Here is a 14,088-nt window from a genome sequence, read left to right as displayed (position 1 = left end):
AAGGAGAAAGAGGACTACAAAGGGTCTTCCCGTTTCAACTCACATTCCTATTGAGATGGACAAAGACGAAAATGAACGACCAAGTAGAAAAAAATGTGGACTTTGCTAGCAACATGGTCATAGTAGAAACAATTGTCTAAATATATCCTCATCTTAAGTTTTTCCTTAGCCAATTGTCATTGTTTAAATATTTCATTGATAATGCAGTGTAATATTCTTCTATAGATAAATTATTAAAAGCTTTAATTTTACCATTTTTAATTAAATCTAATGACATAAATAAAGTAATTATATTTAGTAAAATAATTAAATTTAAAATTTACAATTTTTACTAAAATAATATATTATTATACAAAATTCAGATTTTAAAACATATATTTAACCAAAAATATCTTAAATAAATTAAATAATATAACAAAAATAATTAAATTTAATAATATCATTTTTTAATAAAAAAAATTATAAAATAATTTTTCTAAAATTAATTTATTGAATAAATAATTTTAAATCTATTAAAAATAATTGTATATAATATAATATTCAATTTTAATTTATAATAAATAATAAATAAATAAAAGAAAGAAAAAAAAAGCTGAAGAACGGAAGTCGGGGTGGCCAAACCCGACTTCCAAAGGCAAAAAAAAAACAGGTGTACTTTGGAAGATTTTTCCCAAAGTAGTGTATATTCGGTATTATGGAGAGAGAAGCGGTGTACTCCAGGAAAAAAAACCACATATTTTTCTATCTCGAAGTGAGAGAGTGATTGACTAAGAGAGAGAAAGTAAAAGTGAGATGTAAAAAAAAATCATTTTTGTATCCAACCGACACATGAAAGTCGATTTTATATATATATACAGAGAGATAGATAACCAATGCAATAACATGTACTTTGTACTTTGTACCGGTATAATGTTTTGTTAAATCACTTTTAAAAAAGGAAAAATGTTTGACACCCAAATGCATTGCCACAATAACTGAGATTATTTGATAAACTTGTAAAAGGTCAGAAAATGATAAAAAGGAAGTAAAAAAAATGATAAAAAAAATTTGGTGGAATGAATAACAAATGGTATGAAAGAGAAGTTTAGTTAAACAATTTGGTCATAAATTATACTAATTAAGTGGGACAAATGTTACACAGTAATTAGGCCTGAAAATCTGGAATCATGGGTAATTTGTTGAAATTGTTCCTTGTAGTTGTTTGGTCTATGAGATGTTTGAAAAACATGTTTAAAATTGGATGGACAAATTGTCGGCGGGCACATAAACTGGTTGAATTTCAGGTGATCATTTCCCGTGAATAACCTATTTCAGTAGCAAGATTGGGTTTATAACCCACAACAGTAGGCATCACAAGAGGGAAAAGGAAAGAAGAAAGTAAAGTTTTTTGCATACACTATAGTTAGATGCACTCAACAATCATAGTAGTGAATATTGGTACCATAAAAGTAAGACATATAAATCGTAAGCCATCAACATATGTTCATAACTTCAGCATAAAGGGAAAGAAATTGTTTCATACCCTAAGGTATTTGATTAACAAAATTAAGCAAAATATAAATCAAATTAAAACAAAAAAATATAATTTTATGTGGGATGGTCTTCAACTGGAAAGGGTGTCATCCCTATTACTTCTTTCCTAAATAGGACTTCCCACGTATGTTCGTCAAACCTGAAGAAGAATACAACTTCATCTCCAGGCATTAAGTTATTTTCAGAGAGGTACTGGAACCATGGTTTCACAAGGGATGGCAGACCATCATGAATGGTGATCTGCCACTGGTTACGTCTACCGTAACCACGCTGGACAAGAATATTTTTTTTGAGCCAAACAAAAAATTTGAAGCTGCTGTTGGAAGAACCTATAGCCAAATTATAACAACAATTAAAGGACAATTTTTTTTTTTTAAATCAGCAGGCAATGTTATCTGAATATAACAAATATAAAGGACAGTTATTTGACTAATAGATTAGTTTGACTGTGTTTAAGAAAATTTGGCAAAGAAAAACAACAACATAATTGAGTGGGTTAGAAACTCCTACCAAAGGCAAGTTGTGTTGCACCATGTCTTGTGTGACATTAGTTGTAAAGACGTGCCTTCTAGTTGTAACCACTGACCTTCCACGTGATTGCCCACGGATAGGTCCCATGACTTCAACCTCGAAAGAGGTATTTTTGTCGAGAGCAAAAAACCGGATAATGACACTGTCGTTAATGTCGTGGGCTTTCCTAAACTCTTTCAAACCATCAACAAAAAAATATCGGGTGTCATATTTCCGCACCCTAACAAAATGTTTGCTTCCATTATAGTCAAATAAAACATAAGTTGGGTGATATGGCCCCCATTGTCTATGGTAAGACAAAGGGACCTCAATAATGTTCTGCAAGGAAACATGTTAACAATAGAAATAAGTTTGTTTTTGTATCTGGAAAAAGGAAAATGGAAAAATAGTTGGAATGGTGAATGCCGGCCTTGTCAACATGAAATGCCGCTAAAAACTGGTTTTTTGGCATCCAATGGGAGGGGCCCTGTAGCACAATATATAACGTAATTAGTAAGAGAACAAATATGGAGGAATTTATAAAAAACTGCACAGAAACATGCACCCCAAAAAATCGGTAAATCAGAAAACATTGGGTGCAGTCATGTCTGTGGTGTAAAGAGGATATGTGTAAGTTTGGGAAAAGTGGATGATATACACGTAAGGAAGAATTATCCAATAATAGTAATGTGAAAGATTAATGATAGAGGAAACGAAGAAATATATCAAGGGTCATACTGGAACAGATAGTTATGAGGTTAAAATGAAGTCTGGTAAAGTGAAAGAAACTTATAGGAATAGAGGTAGATGCCGATGTACTCATGTTGTTGTGTGGAAGTTTAAGGTCTCACACAAATGGAAGGAGTTACAATGAATATAGTAAATATAAATATATAGCAGTGACTGTTGGAAAGACACCAAATAAGTTGTGACCCTTCAAAGTCTGGTCTTAAGTTTAGTGGTGAATAGTTACAATGAATAGTTATTCATGTTTGTTTAGTATTTGTCTTTTACGCTTCCCTAAATTGTGTATATTCATTCTGTATATTACCGTATACTTATGTATGTTAACGATGATATTTTGTCAGTCTTGTTTTATGATTAGACAGGATGGATGGTAGCATTGGGAATCAAAAGTCGTCAATTATGTAGGATAATAATTAAGTGGATTGTGATCTGAGATGTACAATAATTATCGTGTACTGTTATGTGTACATTATACTTAAAATGCAGTCAGAAATAAATGGCGGGATTTAATATTGGATAGTGGTGGGGGTTGTCTATCAATCAATGTCTTTCAATGAATGTCATAGGCCAGGGATATTTTTTGGAGGGTAAACTATCCAGAAACCAATTAAAAATGTAAATCAAAATTGCAAAATAAAGGTCGATCAATTTAAATACTTGAGGAACGGAAAGACTTAACCACAAATGTTAGCAAAACGCAAGAGAAACAAACAAAAAAATTAAACACACACACAAAAACTTAATAAGAAGGGTAAACAAAAGCACAACAATAACAAAAATTTGTTGAAAATAAAATCTATACAGCAAATTGTGAATGGTGTAACAAAAACTCGATTCTGAGTAGTTAATCTATAGGCAGGGACCGTGTGCAGATGCAAATAGATATCTCTGTAACCCATAAACAACTGAAAACAAAAATTAATAATCTATATAGCAAGTTGTCAATGTTCAGGCATGCAAAACATTTGTTAAAGAAGGGAAAGGATACCCATAAATGGGAGCAGAATGAAAAGAAAATGGAATGACCATTCATAGAATATTACGGGTGGTAACAAATTACAGCGACACAATGAAAAGAAACGTGTACTTTAAAGAAAATGTAATTACCAATTGACATGGTGTGCCTAGAATGTTCTGTTCATCATAATCATCACCTTCATCTATTGTTGGGTAGTTGATTGTGTAATCTATATAAGACAAATTTATATAAAGTAAATTAGCTAAATGCATGTAATAATAAAGGAATAAAAAAATGTAAGTTTAATATAAATATTGTACAATTACCTATATTCATAAACCTGAAGAAACAATAAATTGAGCATCTGATAGCGCCTCAATCAAAACTCGGTTCTATAAAGTAACATAAAGATTCCTTCATAAATCCAATGGGGTGATTGAATGCCTGTACCATAAATATATGTCTATGAAAACTCGGTGTCTAGAAATAAGTATAGGGAGGATGCTTCCAATAAGATGTAGGGAATGCAAACATTAGATCATATGAACCTCCAATGTCATTGCAAGTAGAACCTATAAATTTTGCCATTACCAAAGTTGATGTCGCATATCATTGCGTCCCACCGATGTCATGATTATTGTTATCTAAGATGTCATGAATTAGGTTTGAGTTGTGAACCACAAAATTGCCTTCATCAATATCAATGTAAGCAACATATATAAATAATTAATTAATAATTTTAGACATAAAACACAGAGCAATATATTTTAAAGTTGAGAGCAAAAACTTGTATTTTCATATTGACATGGATTGCCTAGGATGTAACAGATCCTACCATTCATTGATAGGTATATCCAAATTATTATAGTTTTAATTTAAACGATGCTCAATCACAACAATCCATATTACAAATTCATAATGTATCGATATGTAAATACAGATGAGCAAAAGGCTATTATTGATACCATTATCCATGTTGTTTCAATAAGGGGGAGTTAACTTCCTATATGGATATGGTGGAAATGGCAAGACGTTTGTCTGGAAAACATTCATCATAATCATCAGCGTCATCTATTGTTGGGTTGTTGAATGAGTAATCTATAAATGGCAAATTCATATAAATTAAATTAGTTGAATGTATGTAATTAAGCAATTTAAAAATGTAAGAAGTTCAATATACCTATATCCATGGTTGTTTATGGCCCATCCATGTCAGCATTATTGTGGTATGAGATGTCATCAATTAGGTTTGAATTGTGGATCACAAGACTTCCTTCATCTGTAGACTGAGATGGGGATCCATTTTTATCTAGCACAACACATATAATCGCATCAAATATAGCAGTTGGTTTTGAATGAGTAATCTATAAATGGCAAATTCATATAAATTAATTAGTTGAATGTATGTAATTAAGCAATTTAAAAATGTAAGAAGTTCAATATAGATATTGTATAATTACCTATATCCATGGTTGTTTGTGGCCCATCCATGTCACCATTATTGTGGTCTGAAATGTCATCAATTAGGCTTGAATTGTGGATCACAAGATTTCCTTCATCTGCATACTAAGATGGGGATCCATTTTTATCTAGCACAACACATATAATCGCATCAAATATAGCAGTTGGTTAACTTAAAGAAGCCCAACAACCATATAAAAGACATAATTTTAATAGGAAAAACAATACAAACCCCTGGCAACATTGGGTTAATTGTTGTTGACAAACAGTATGGGAAAAAGACCTACAGCATCAGCCTGTTGCATAAATTAAAGAAAGTAATACATTGGGGATGGATTGCGTGAATCTGTTGATCATCAAAATCAATATTGGGACTCTGATGAATATGTTGATGATGAAGATGGTGGGTACATGAGACAACCTATTGAGGATGAGGCCCGGTTTTTGGATCACAAAAAAGATTACCCTAGTGACAATGAAAAAGGGACTGGGCATGGAAATCTTCCAGATCCACAGGAAAGCAGTCTAGCGAAACATGAGGAGGAGGATCAATGTTTTGCTGAGGAGGATTCTTACTTGTCTGGTAAGGAACATATCCAACAAAAAAATGTTGAGCCAGTCACTGCTTCATATGATCATATTGGCCAAACGGTGACTAAAATGTATGGAAGAACTAATGATAATGATGTAATGATGTAATTTGACAGACAATAGATGAATGTTGAAAAATTGAATGTGATGTAGATGGAACCTGTCAGGAAGAGCTCTACCACTCACAAAAATGATGCCATCAGGCTAGGAGATGGGAAGGTTATGGATCATAGTGGGAGGTCACGAATTAAGGACATGGAAGATGACCAACATGGTTCAGTCAGATCAATTCGGGTGGGCATCAACAACGACGTTGCTGATATTGGCAATGAAGTGCATGGAAGTTTGGTTGGTGGTAGTAGTAAGGGGGATTTAGAATATTTTCGTGATTGTGATATCACTACACACAGTGGACCCAAACACTCTGATGATGTTTTGGATAAGAATTCCATCAACAAATTTTCAAAAATTATTTAAAAAAGGACAATACTGAGTCAAATAAATATGTCATTGACAACAATAAAGATGCATGCTGACAAATAAAAACACATATTGATGGCAACTTCTCATTTCCCCATTCACTTAGAGATACCCAGATGAATCATGCTGGCTCAGTAAGTACCTCATAGTGCATGAAAGGAAACTTAGTTCTGTGAGTTTAAATCCATGGACATCCACCCTGTCAAAACCAAACCTGGAAGTCTGTAACCCAAAAGAAACCTAGCAAAAAACTAAATGATGTATCTAATAGAAATGTGTATCAGCCTGTGCCTTGAAACACAACCAAACGGTTTTTTAGGTAAAAAGAAAAAAGTGGTGAAGCCAAACAAATGTATATTACCCCGTGCCTTCAAACACCTCCTAGGTCCATGATATTGCAGCCACCTCAAAAGAGCAAACGTGAGAAGAAGAACTTGCAAAAAGTTATGAACTTTTTTTTGAACAAAAGCATAAACGATAAACAACTGATGAACGTCGAAAGATGAACATCAGAAATATGAGGTTCAGGAAATAATAGCAACCCTCGATCCAAAAATCAGGCAAACAAATAAACATTTGCTCTAACAAAATAATAAAAAAAAATTAAAATACACAAACATATAGATCAGACATGAATACATATAAATCCTGTACAACAACCATAGTTCAACAGGGGAAATAATGATAACAAAGAAGACGATGACACGAAAATGCAAAATCCAAATCCAACAAAGATTGGACCATTTTTCTTCTACAACGTAACAAAACAAACCAAAAATACCCAAACATACACATCGGACATTAATGAATAATAAACAACTAAAGAGCAGAGAAAGAAAATGTAGAGACGAAAAGGAAAATGTGGGAAACAATAAAAAATAATCGAACGTAGGAGACAACAACAAAAAGATCGAACCTTTTTGGTTGAACAAAGTCATAAATCGCACAGAGAAGCGAAGACATGTTGGCAAAGGTCAGGACCACCCTAAAACCGCACAAAGGTTGGACCTTTTTTCCTGTTCACCCAAACATACAGATCATACATGAATATACATACAATAATATACAAATAATCGAACACAACAGTCACCCTTAGAAAGATCAAACCTTTCTAGCTGAACAAAGTCATAAATCGCAAAGAGAAGTGAAGACATGTTGGCAAAGGTCAGGAGCACCCAAAAATCACACAAAGGTTGGGTCTTTTTTCCTGTCAGAAAAGAAAAAAAAATACACAAACACGCAGATCATACATAAATCTATCTACAAATAATGGAACGCAACAATCCCCCCAGAAAGATCGAACCTTTCTAGTTGCACAAAGAAATGCAAAATAATCGAACACGGGGACAACCACCAAAAGATCAAACCTTTTTGGTTGGACAAAGGCATAAATCGCGCAGAGAAGGGAAAACATGTCGACAAAGGTCAGGAGTTGTGGAGAGTATGAACCACAAAGGTCACAGCCACAGTCATGGAAAAGAATGGAGAGTTGTGGAGCCATGGAGAGCAATGGAGAGGGACGAAAATGACAAACCCTTCGGTTACCCAAGCGCACCGGGTTGGAAAACCGTGCACTGAGAGGAACACAAAGGTGACTTGAAAGATCTAAACCATGGAGATGAATGGAATGGTGAGAAGCCAAATGGAATGCTAAGAAGCCGAGAGGAACACAAAGGTCACAGCCACAATCATGGAAAAGAATGGAGAGCTGTGGAGAGTGTGAACCATGGAGAGGAATGGAGAGGGACGAAAATGACAAACCCTTCGGTTACCCAAGCGCACCGGGTTGGAAAACCGTGCACGTGTGCCACATGTCGCCAATCCAGTAAATATACTTTAAAAAAATTATAAAAATAGAAAAGGGACCATTTTGGGCAGCAACAAAATCCCCCAGACGACGACACCTCAGCAACTCAGGGGCACTTTAGTACTTTCCGCATTGGCAGGGGCCTTCTTTGTATAAGAAGATAGATTAACCAATAAAGGGATACAATTTAAATCACCCAAATAGGTGTTCAAAGCAAAACCAAGACCAACATGAAATAAGAAACACTCTCTCTCTTCAAAACCATATTTAACTAAAGAATAAGCTAGTTGGTTGACTTCCCTAAAAGTCTGAGAGAATGTGAAAACTTGAAAACTAGCAATTATGACACAAAAATACTTTGACAAACGCTCTTCAAACTTTATAGGTGTTGTTTCTAAAATGAGTGAGACATGTTGGAGTGAAATTTTCATTCTCTCAAATTGCAATGCAAAAAATGAGAGAGAAAAATGCTAATCCAAAAAAGCGAATAAAAAGATAAAAAAATGAAAAACTATACCTACTAATTAACTCCTAGCTATACCTCAGTGGAAAAATATATATATAAAAAAAAAGAATATGAAAAAGTAAATTAAGTTTCACTCTGGATTTTATCAAGGAAGTATTCGGAAAGAAAACAAAAGTATGTGATTTTTGTCAAATAGAAATCAATAGTAAAATACAATAAATCTTATATGAAAAACAATAGGTGCAATTAACCAAAAAATTAAAATAATATTAAGATAACTTCAAGAAAAATTTTGATCTCTTCTTTATTATTATTTTTAACCTATCTTTGATTTCTAGTTTCTTGTGTGTACAAATGCTAATATACTAAAAAAATATTATGAAGAGGTTGTCATGTAGATACTAATTAATACTCAAGAATTGATTAGAAAAATAAAGCAAAAGAAGGAGATGTGAAGAGTGGTTGAAGTTTCATACCTTTGAAATAATGACATGAAAATTAAGTTTCATACCTATTGTGTTTGTATAATTAAATTAAACTTTAGAAGATATATCAAATGTATATTACTTATTGCACAATTTTTTTATGAGAAAATATTAGTTGTTAATTTTGTTAAAATATTAGTGATAGAGATTTGAACCCACCACATCTTTCTCTTTTCTTCTTCCTTCAACCACCAACCCAATCTTATAACTCCTAATACATAATTTTGTCAATTATGTATTAAAATCAATTAATTTAACTACTTTTATTGGTTTTGATAATTAAATTAAATGTTGGTTTCTTGTATATAGGAATGGAAATAGATTATCCTTTATGTTATATTTGGAGAACAAAATTTAATGATTATTGATTAGCGGTAGTTTTCTATTTTCTTTACTTACAAAAAAGAAAAAGATGATGGAGATGTTTGTCTCGTGAGAAGTTGATATAATTGTAACTTTGTTGATTCCTGGTAGTACATGATCAGTTTGTAACTTTATGTTCGTCTCATAGTCAATCACTCTCTCTCACTTCATATTTCTTCATCTCTTCTACTTTGTTCTTCCCTTTTCTTTTTCAATTCTCGTTGTTCTTTCATTGGTGATGATCATGGAAGGTTAAGCAACTAATCAATCCAAGGATCGAGTTCAAGCGGTGATGAATTTGAGTTTTGGTTAACAATTTCAAATTTTGTTATGAATCTGCATCCTCTTCTCTAATTCTATTTTTGTATGTATGGTTATGAATGTGTCTAGGATTGGAAATGAATTAGGTAATTGATTAATTTCTTATTTTGAATCCTCATTACAGATTAATTGGATGATACTTCAATTTGATTTGTGATCTTAATGTAATTAAGGGTTTGTTCGGTTGAGTTACCTCTAATTAGATTGACTGAACCTTTATAATAGGATCATCATCTTTAGAAAACTATGATAATTCAAATTGTTTGGATTTGATGAATTGCATTGATGCTCCTTAAATTTGTTTCATAATCCTATTAATTTTTTAATTCTGCTTTTGAATTTTAATTGTTTGCAAACTGCTCGATGAAATCCCTTACTTTGATTTATAAGTGAATTGAAGTTGAAACCTAATTGGATTGTGTCTCTGAGTTGACCTTGGTTATTCCTATACTACAGAATTGTTAGAATCCTAGTTTATTTTGAGCGATTCAACATCGTTATCATTGTACTGTGATTGCTAGTTTCTTGGCTAATTCAGTTGACCAAAGCCCGCAATTTGGTAGAAGATATCCAAGCAAAAGCTGCAAGTATCAAAAAGCATAAATTGCAACAACATTCCATGATTTCACTTCCATCAATAAAGGAAAACACTCTTGACTAACCAATAGCAATCAAATCATATCCTTACTTAGACTTATGAACACACGACCTATTTGGTTGGAATGGAATGGGAATAAGCCACTCGCATATTTGGAATCCACATCCCTAGTGCAAAAATCCTTGCTCCATTTTCCCTAAATAAATCTAATTCACCTAAAAATATAAAAAAAATGACTAAAATGTAGGGAAAAAAGGAATAATAAAAAAAAAGAAACCTAACCTTCCACAGTGTAGAACATATCCCAGTAGCATCAGGTACACCTTGACACACGAGGCTCCACAACTCGCTCATATCCACCACCTTCTTTGACAACTAAACCAAGCCAAATTATCAGGATATCAACACTATTACTAAACACACTAATCAATGAAACTTAAATGTCGTTTTATAGAAGCAGGCGAAGGCGGAGAAAGGGAACTTCAACCAATAATTGGGCATGGCGAGACACGTCTCATGATCTTCCCTTGACGAATCTTTGATTCTCTACGTCACCAGAGGGATTCATACTTGACATTGACAGTGGCAAGATGGTGATGACAAGACGACAACGATGAAAGCACCATGACAGTTATGAAATTCAATACGACGAGAGCAACAAAGGTTTAAGGGCAATACACAAGAGTATTTTAGAGCTAGGTGTGATAGCTCAAGTGCAACCAAACTCAACAAATTAATTTTTAGATTCAATACGAAGACAATTTTCCAAAACCGTCTTTAAACTTCTTGAAACTACAATGGTTTTCACCAAAACTGTCATCGTATTGAATGGCTTTATGATGATTTTACTTAAAATCATCATTAATGCATCCACTTATTTACAAAAATGCCACCGGCCAATTTTCTACATCGATTTTGGTAGAATCGTCGTTGTTCTGGCGTCCTAAAAAGCTTTTTGTGTTGTAGTGTTTGATCCTTCTAAAATATGATTACAGTCATATAAAGGAAGAAGTTTATGGCGAAAGAGACGAACACTAGAATAGAAACCCAGACTGTAATAATATTTTGCCAGTTTCATAATGGCCACTAATTAAGCATTTATACCACAATTCAAGATGGGAGGAAATACACACAAATCATAGGATGACTTTACACCAAGTACCAAATAGTTACCGTATAACAACCAAACTATAACCAGAGCACGAACAATAGAATTGAATTTATCCACCAAAGAAAAAATTACAAAATGAAATCCTAGCATTCAAATACTTAAACACAGGAAAAAAATAAAAAATAAAAACCCAAAACTCAATCTTGAACCAATTTCAGTACCGCACTTGAAAGTAGTCACAAAATTCTACCTCCAAACATGGTGTTGCTACAAAAAGAAGACTCACATAGAGGAATTAGGCGCACACATTCATAGAACATAGAGAATTCAAGGGTTCCAATATCAATGGTTCATAACCAATGGTTCATAACCAGAGAAGAAGGGTCCGTAGAAGAAACTAGAGGAAGTACCTAAACGAAGTGGTTCGAGCAGTGCGGCGTCACAATGAGATGGTACGAAACGGTGAGCAACGGGACAACACAACGGTGTCAAGTAGAGGGACAATGCAACAATGGTGCAGTGGGATGGCGTAACAGCTTGTAGAGGGACGAGGGTGAGTGCCCTGTATAGGAGTGGGTGTGGGATGTAGGATGTGGGGTGTGCATTTAGGGTTGGTGAAGAAAGAGGAGAAGTGAAAATGCACATGTAATTTGTGGAAGTTGTAAAAATGTAAACTACTTTCAAGCATAAAAACGTGAATGTTGGAGTAGTTACATCTTCGTAAACTAGGAAGAAAAAAATGTGTACAGGAGCTATTTAGGAGTTGATGGCAGAACTACTGTGAAGGAGTTAAAAAAATGGAGAGAAAAAGATGAATATGCCCTCTCCTCTTTATGTGTTTGATTACATCCATGTTTGTTAATATTTTGTTAATTAAGGACATAATGGTCTAATAAAAAGGGAGACCAAAAATAGTTAACAAAAGTAGTATCCTTTGTATTTATTGTTATAGATTTTAAAAAATTATACAATCTATTGTAAAACTATTTTCAAAAAATATTTTATGCAATTTATAAAAAAATAATTAAAAATAATATATAAATAATCTAAAAAATTAAAATTAAAAATTTATTACTTTTTATAATTAATATATAAATTTATATTATTTATATATAAAAAATAAATTTACATAATCTTTATAAATTACATAAAATAATTTATATAAGTAATTGTCATATTAATGTATGTAATTTTCCTGATTTATATAATTCGTATCAAAACACTTATTTATTAAATAATTTTTTGTAGTTAAAACAAATATTAACATGTAAGTTTTCGAAAAAATTAAATATCAAAATTTTATTAATTTATATAATTAGAATAAAAGTAATTTATATATTAAAATAAATTTACATAATTTGTAAAATTAACATATTAATTGATCAATTATATTGATTTATATAGTTAGAGCAAAAATAAATTGTATATTAAAATCATTTTAAAAATCACGTAAATAATGTATATATTAGTTTATAAAAATAAATTATATATTGTTAAAATTTAAATAAAATTTGTAAAATAAAAATAAAATATTTATAAATAAAATATTTTTTAATTTATAAATTTTTATAGTTTAAAAATTAATAATTGTTGTCTAATTATTATTATGTATATAAAATAGTGTTTATAAAATTAAATAAATAAAACCAATGCTTTAGTGGTTTATTAACTTATTTTTAAATTAAATATCATCAGTTAACTTCTATTATCGGGATCATTTTTATTTTATATTTTATTTAACACATTATCACATAAGCATCATATAATTATCAAATGAAAAATTATTTCAATAAATTTTTTTAAAATATATATATAAATTTAATTTAGTATTAATTAAAATCATTTTAACAAATAAAAGATCTTTGACGGAATAATCAACAAAAAATTTATTCATGTTCTAATCAGTAATCGATTAAAATATCTTAAAAGTAAGAGCAAGCTAATCGATGGTAAATTTTCTGTTCCAAACTAAGAATAATTTAAAAATTAAGATAATTAAGTGAAATTAGTTAAATATAATTAATAGCTAAATAATAATTAAATGATCATTAATTGGTAAATCTAATATCTAATTTTATAATTAACTATTCTAAGTACTAAAATAGGTAAATGATGTTTAATGATTTATATTAATAAAAAAAATACTTTTTTCTGGGAAAAAATTCTAGATAAACCATGTGGATCCGTATTCCCTCTTACGACATATTTATCGGAGGGTCTTCACATAGACTCCTAAGCCCAAAACCGAATCTTCATAGATCTTCCGCTAGAGCAAACGAGAAGATCTTCATGGTGGAGGATTCGTTCTTCCCCATGAACTTACAAGATCTCTGACCAGAGATAAGGTGCGACATAGAGGAAGGGGAAGAAGAAGGGTCCGCGGGAGAGGAAGAGACAAAGAAAGAAAAAAAAAAAAAGAGAAAGGAGAGAAAGAAAAAAAGAAAAGAGAAAGGGGAACTAGAATGTGCGAGAGAGAAAGGAAAAAAAAAAAAAAAAGAAGAGAAGAGGAAGGGGACGGGAAACTGGAACGTGGAAAAGAGAAAGGAAAAAAAAAATGAACACACATCCATGGTCTTGCGCAGAGGCCAAACGATGATCAGGGAGTAATATTTTTTTTCTAAATTATTAAATAAGAATAAAATTTAAATTAATACTTT

The 14,088-nt window shown here is 31.8% G+C and overlaps 1 long non-coding RNA gene across 14 annotated transcripts; it reads right to left on the bottom strand.

Moving 5' to 3' along the window:
- Positions 1-1,424: 1,424 nt before the first annotated feature.
- LOC102662998 (uncharacterized) lies at positions 1,425-12,152 on the bottom strand. Of its 14 annotated transcripts, none has more exons than XR_005890085.1 (12): positions 11,842-12,151; positions 7,388-10,695; positions 6,642-7,296; positions 6,423-6,479; positions 5,442-5,505; positions 5,209-5,337; positions 4,929-5,057; positions 4,714-4,846; positions 4,075-4,192; positions 3,898-3,977; positions 2,044-2,530; positions 1,425-1,862 (listed from the first exon to the last, which is right to left on the bottom strand). It is a non-coding gene; the product is annotated as an uncharacterized lncRNA (long non-coding RNA). The 14 variants fall into 14 exon arrangements; XR_005890089.1 differs by lacking the exons at positions 5,442-5,505; positions 6,423-6,479 and having other exon boundaries at positions 7,197-7,296; positions 7,388-10,303; positions 10,411-10,526; positions 10,603-10,695; positions 11,842-12,150; XR_005890083.1 differs by having other exon boundaries at positions 6,423-7,296; positions 11,842-12,152.
- Between the last annotated feature and the right edge of the window lie 1,936 nt (positions 12,153-14,088).

This window comes from Glycine max, chromosome 19, assembly GCF_000004515.6.
Source record: "Glycine max cultivar Williams 82 chromosome 19, Glycine_max_v4.0, whole genome shotgun sequence".
In the NCBI taxonomy this organism is placed as follows: Eukaryota; Viridiplantae; Streptophyta; class Magnoliopsida; order Fabales; family Fabaceae; genus Glycine; species Glycine max.
The sequence above is the reverse complement of the archived record's forward strand: the minus strand, read 5'-3'. Positions and strand labels throughout refer to the sequence as shown.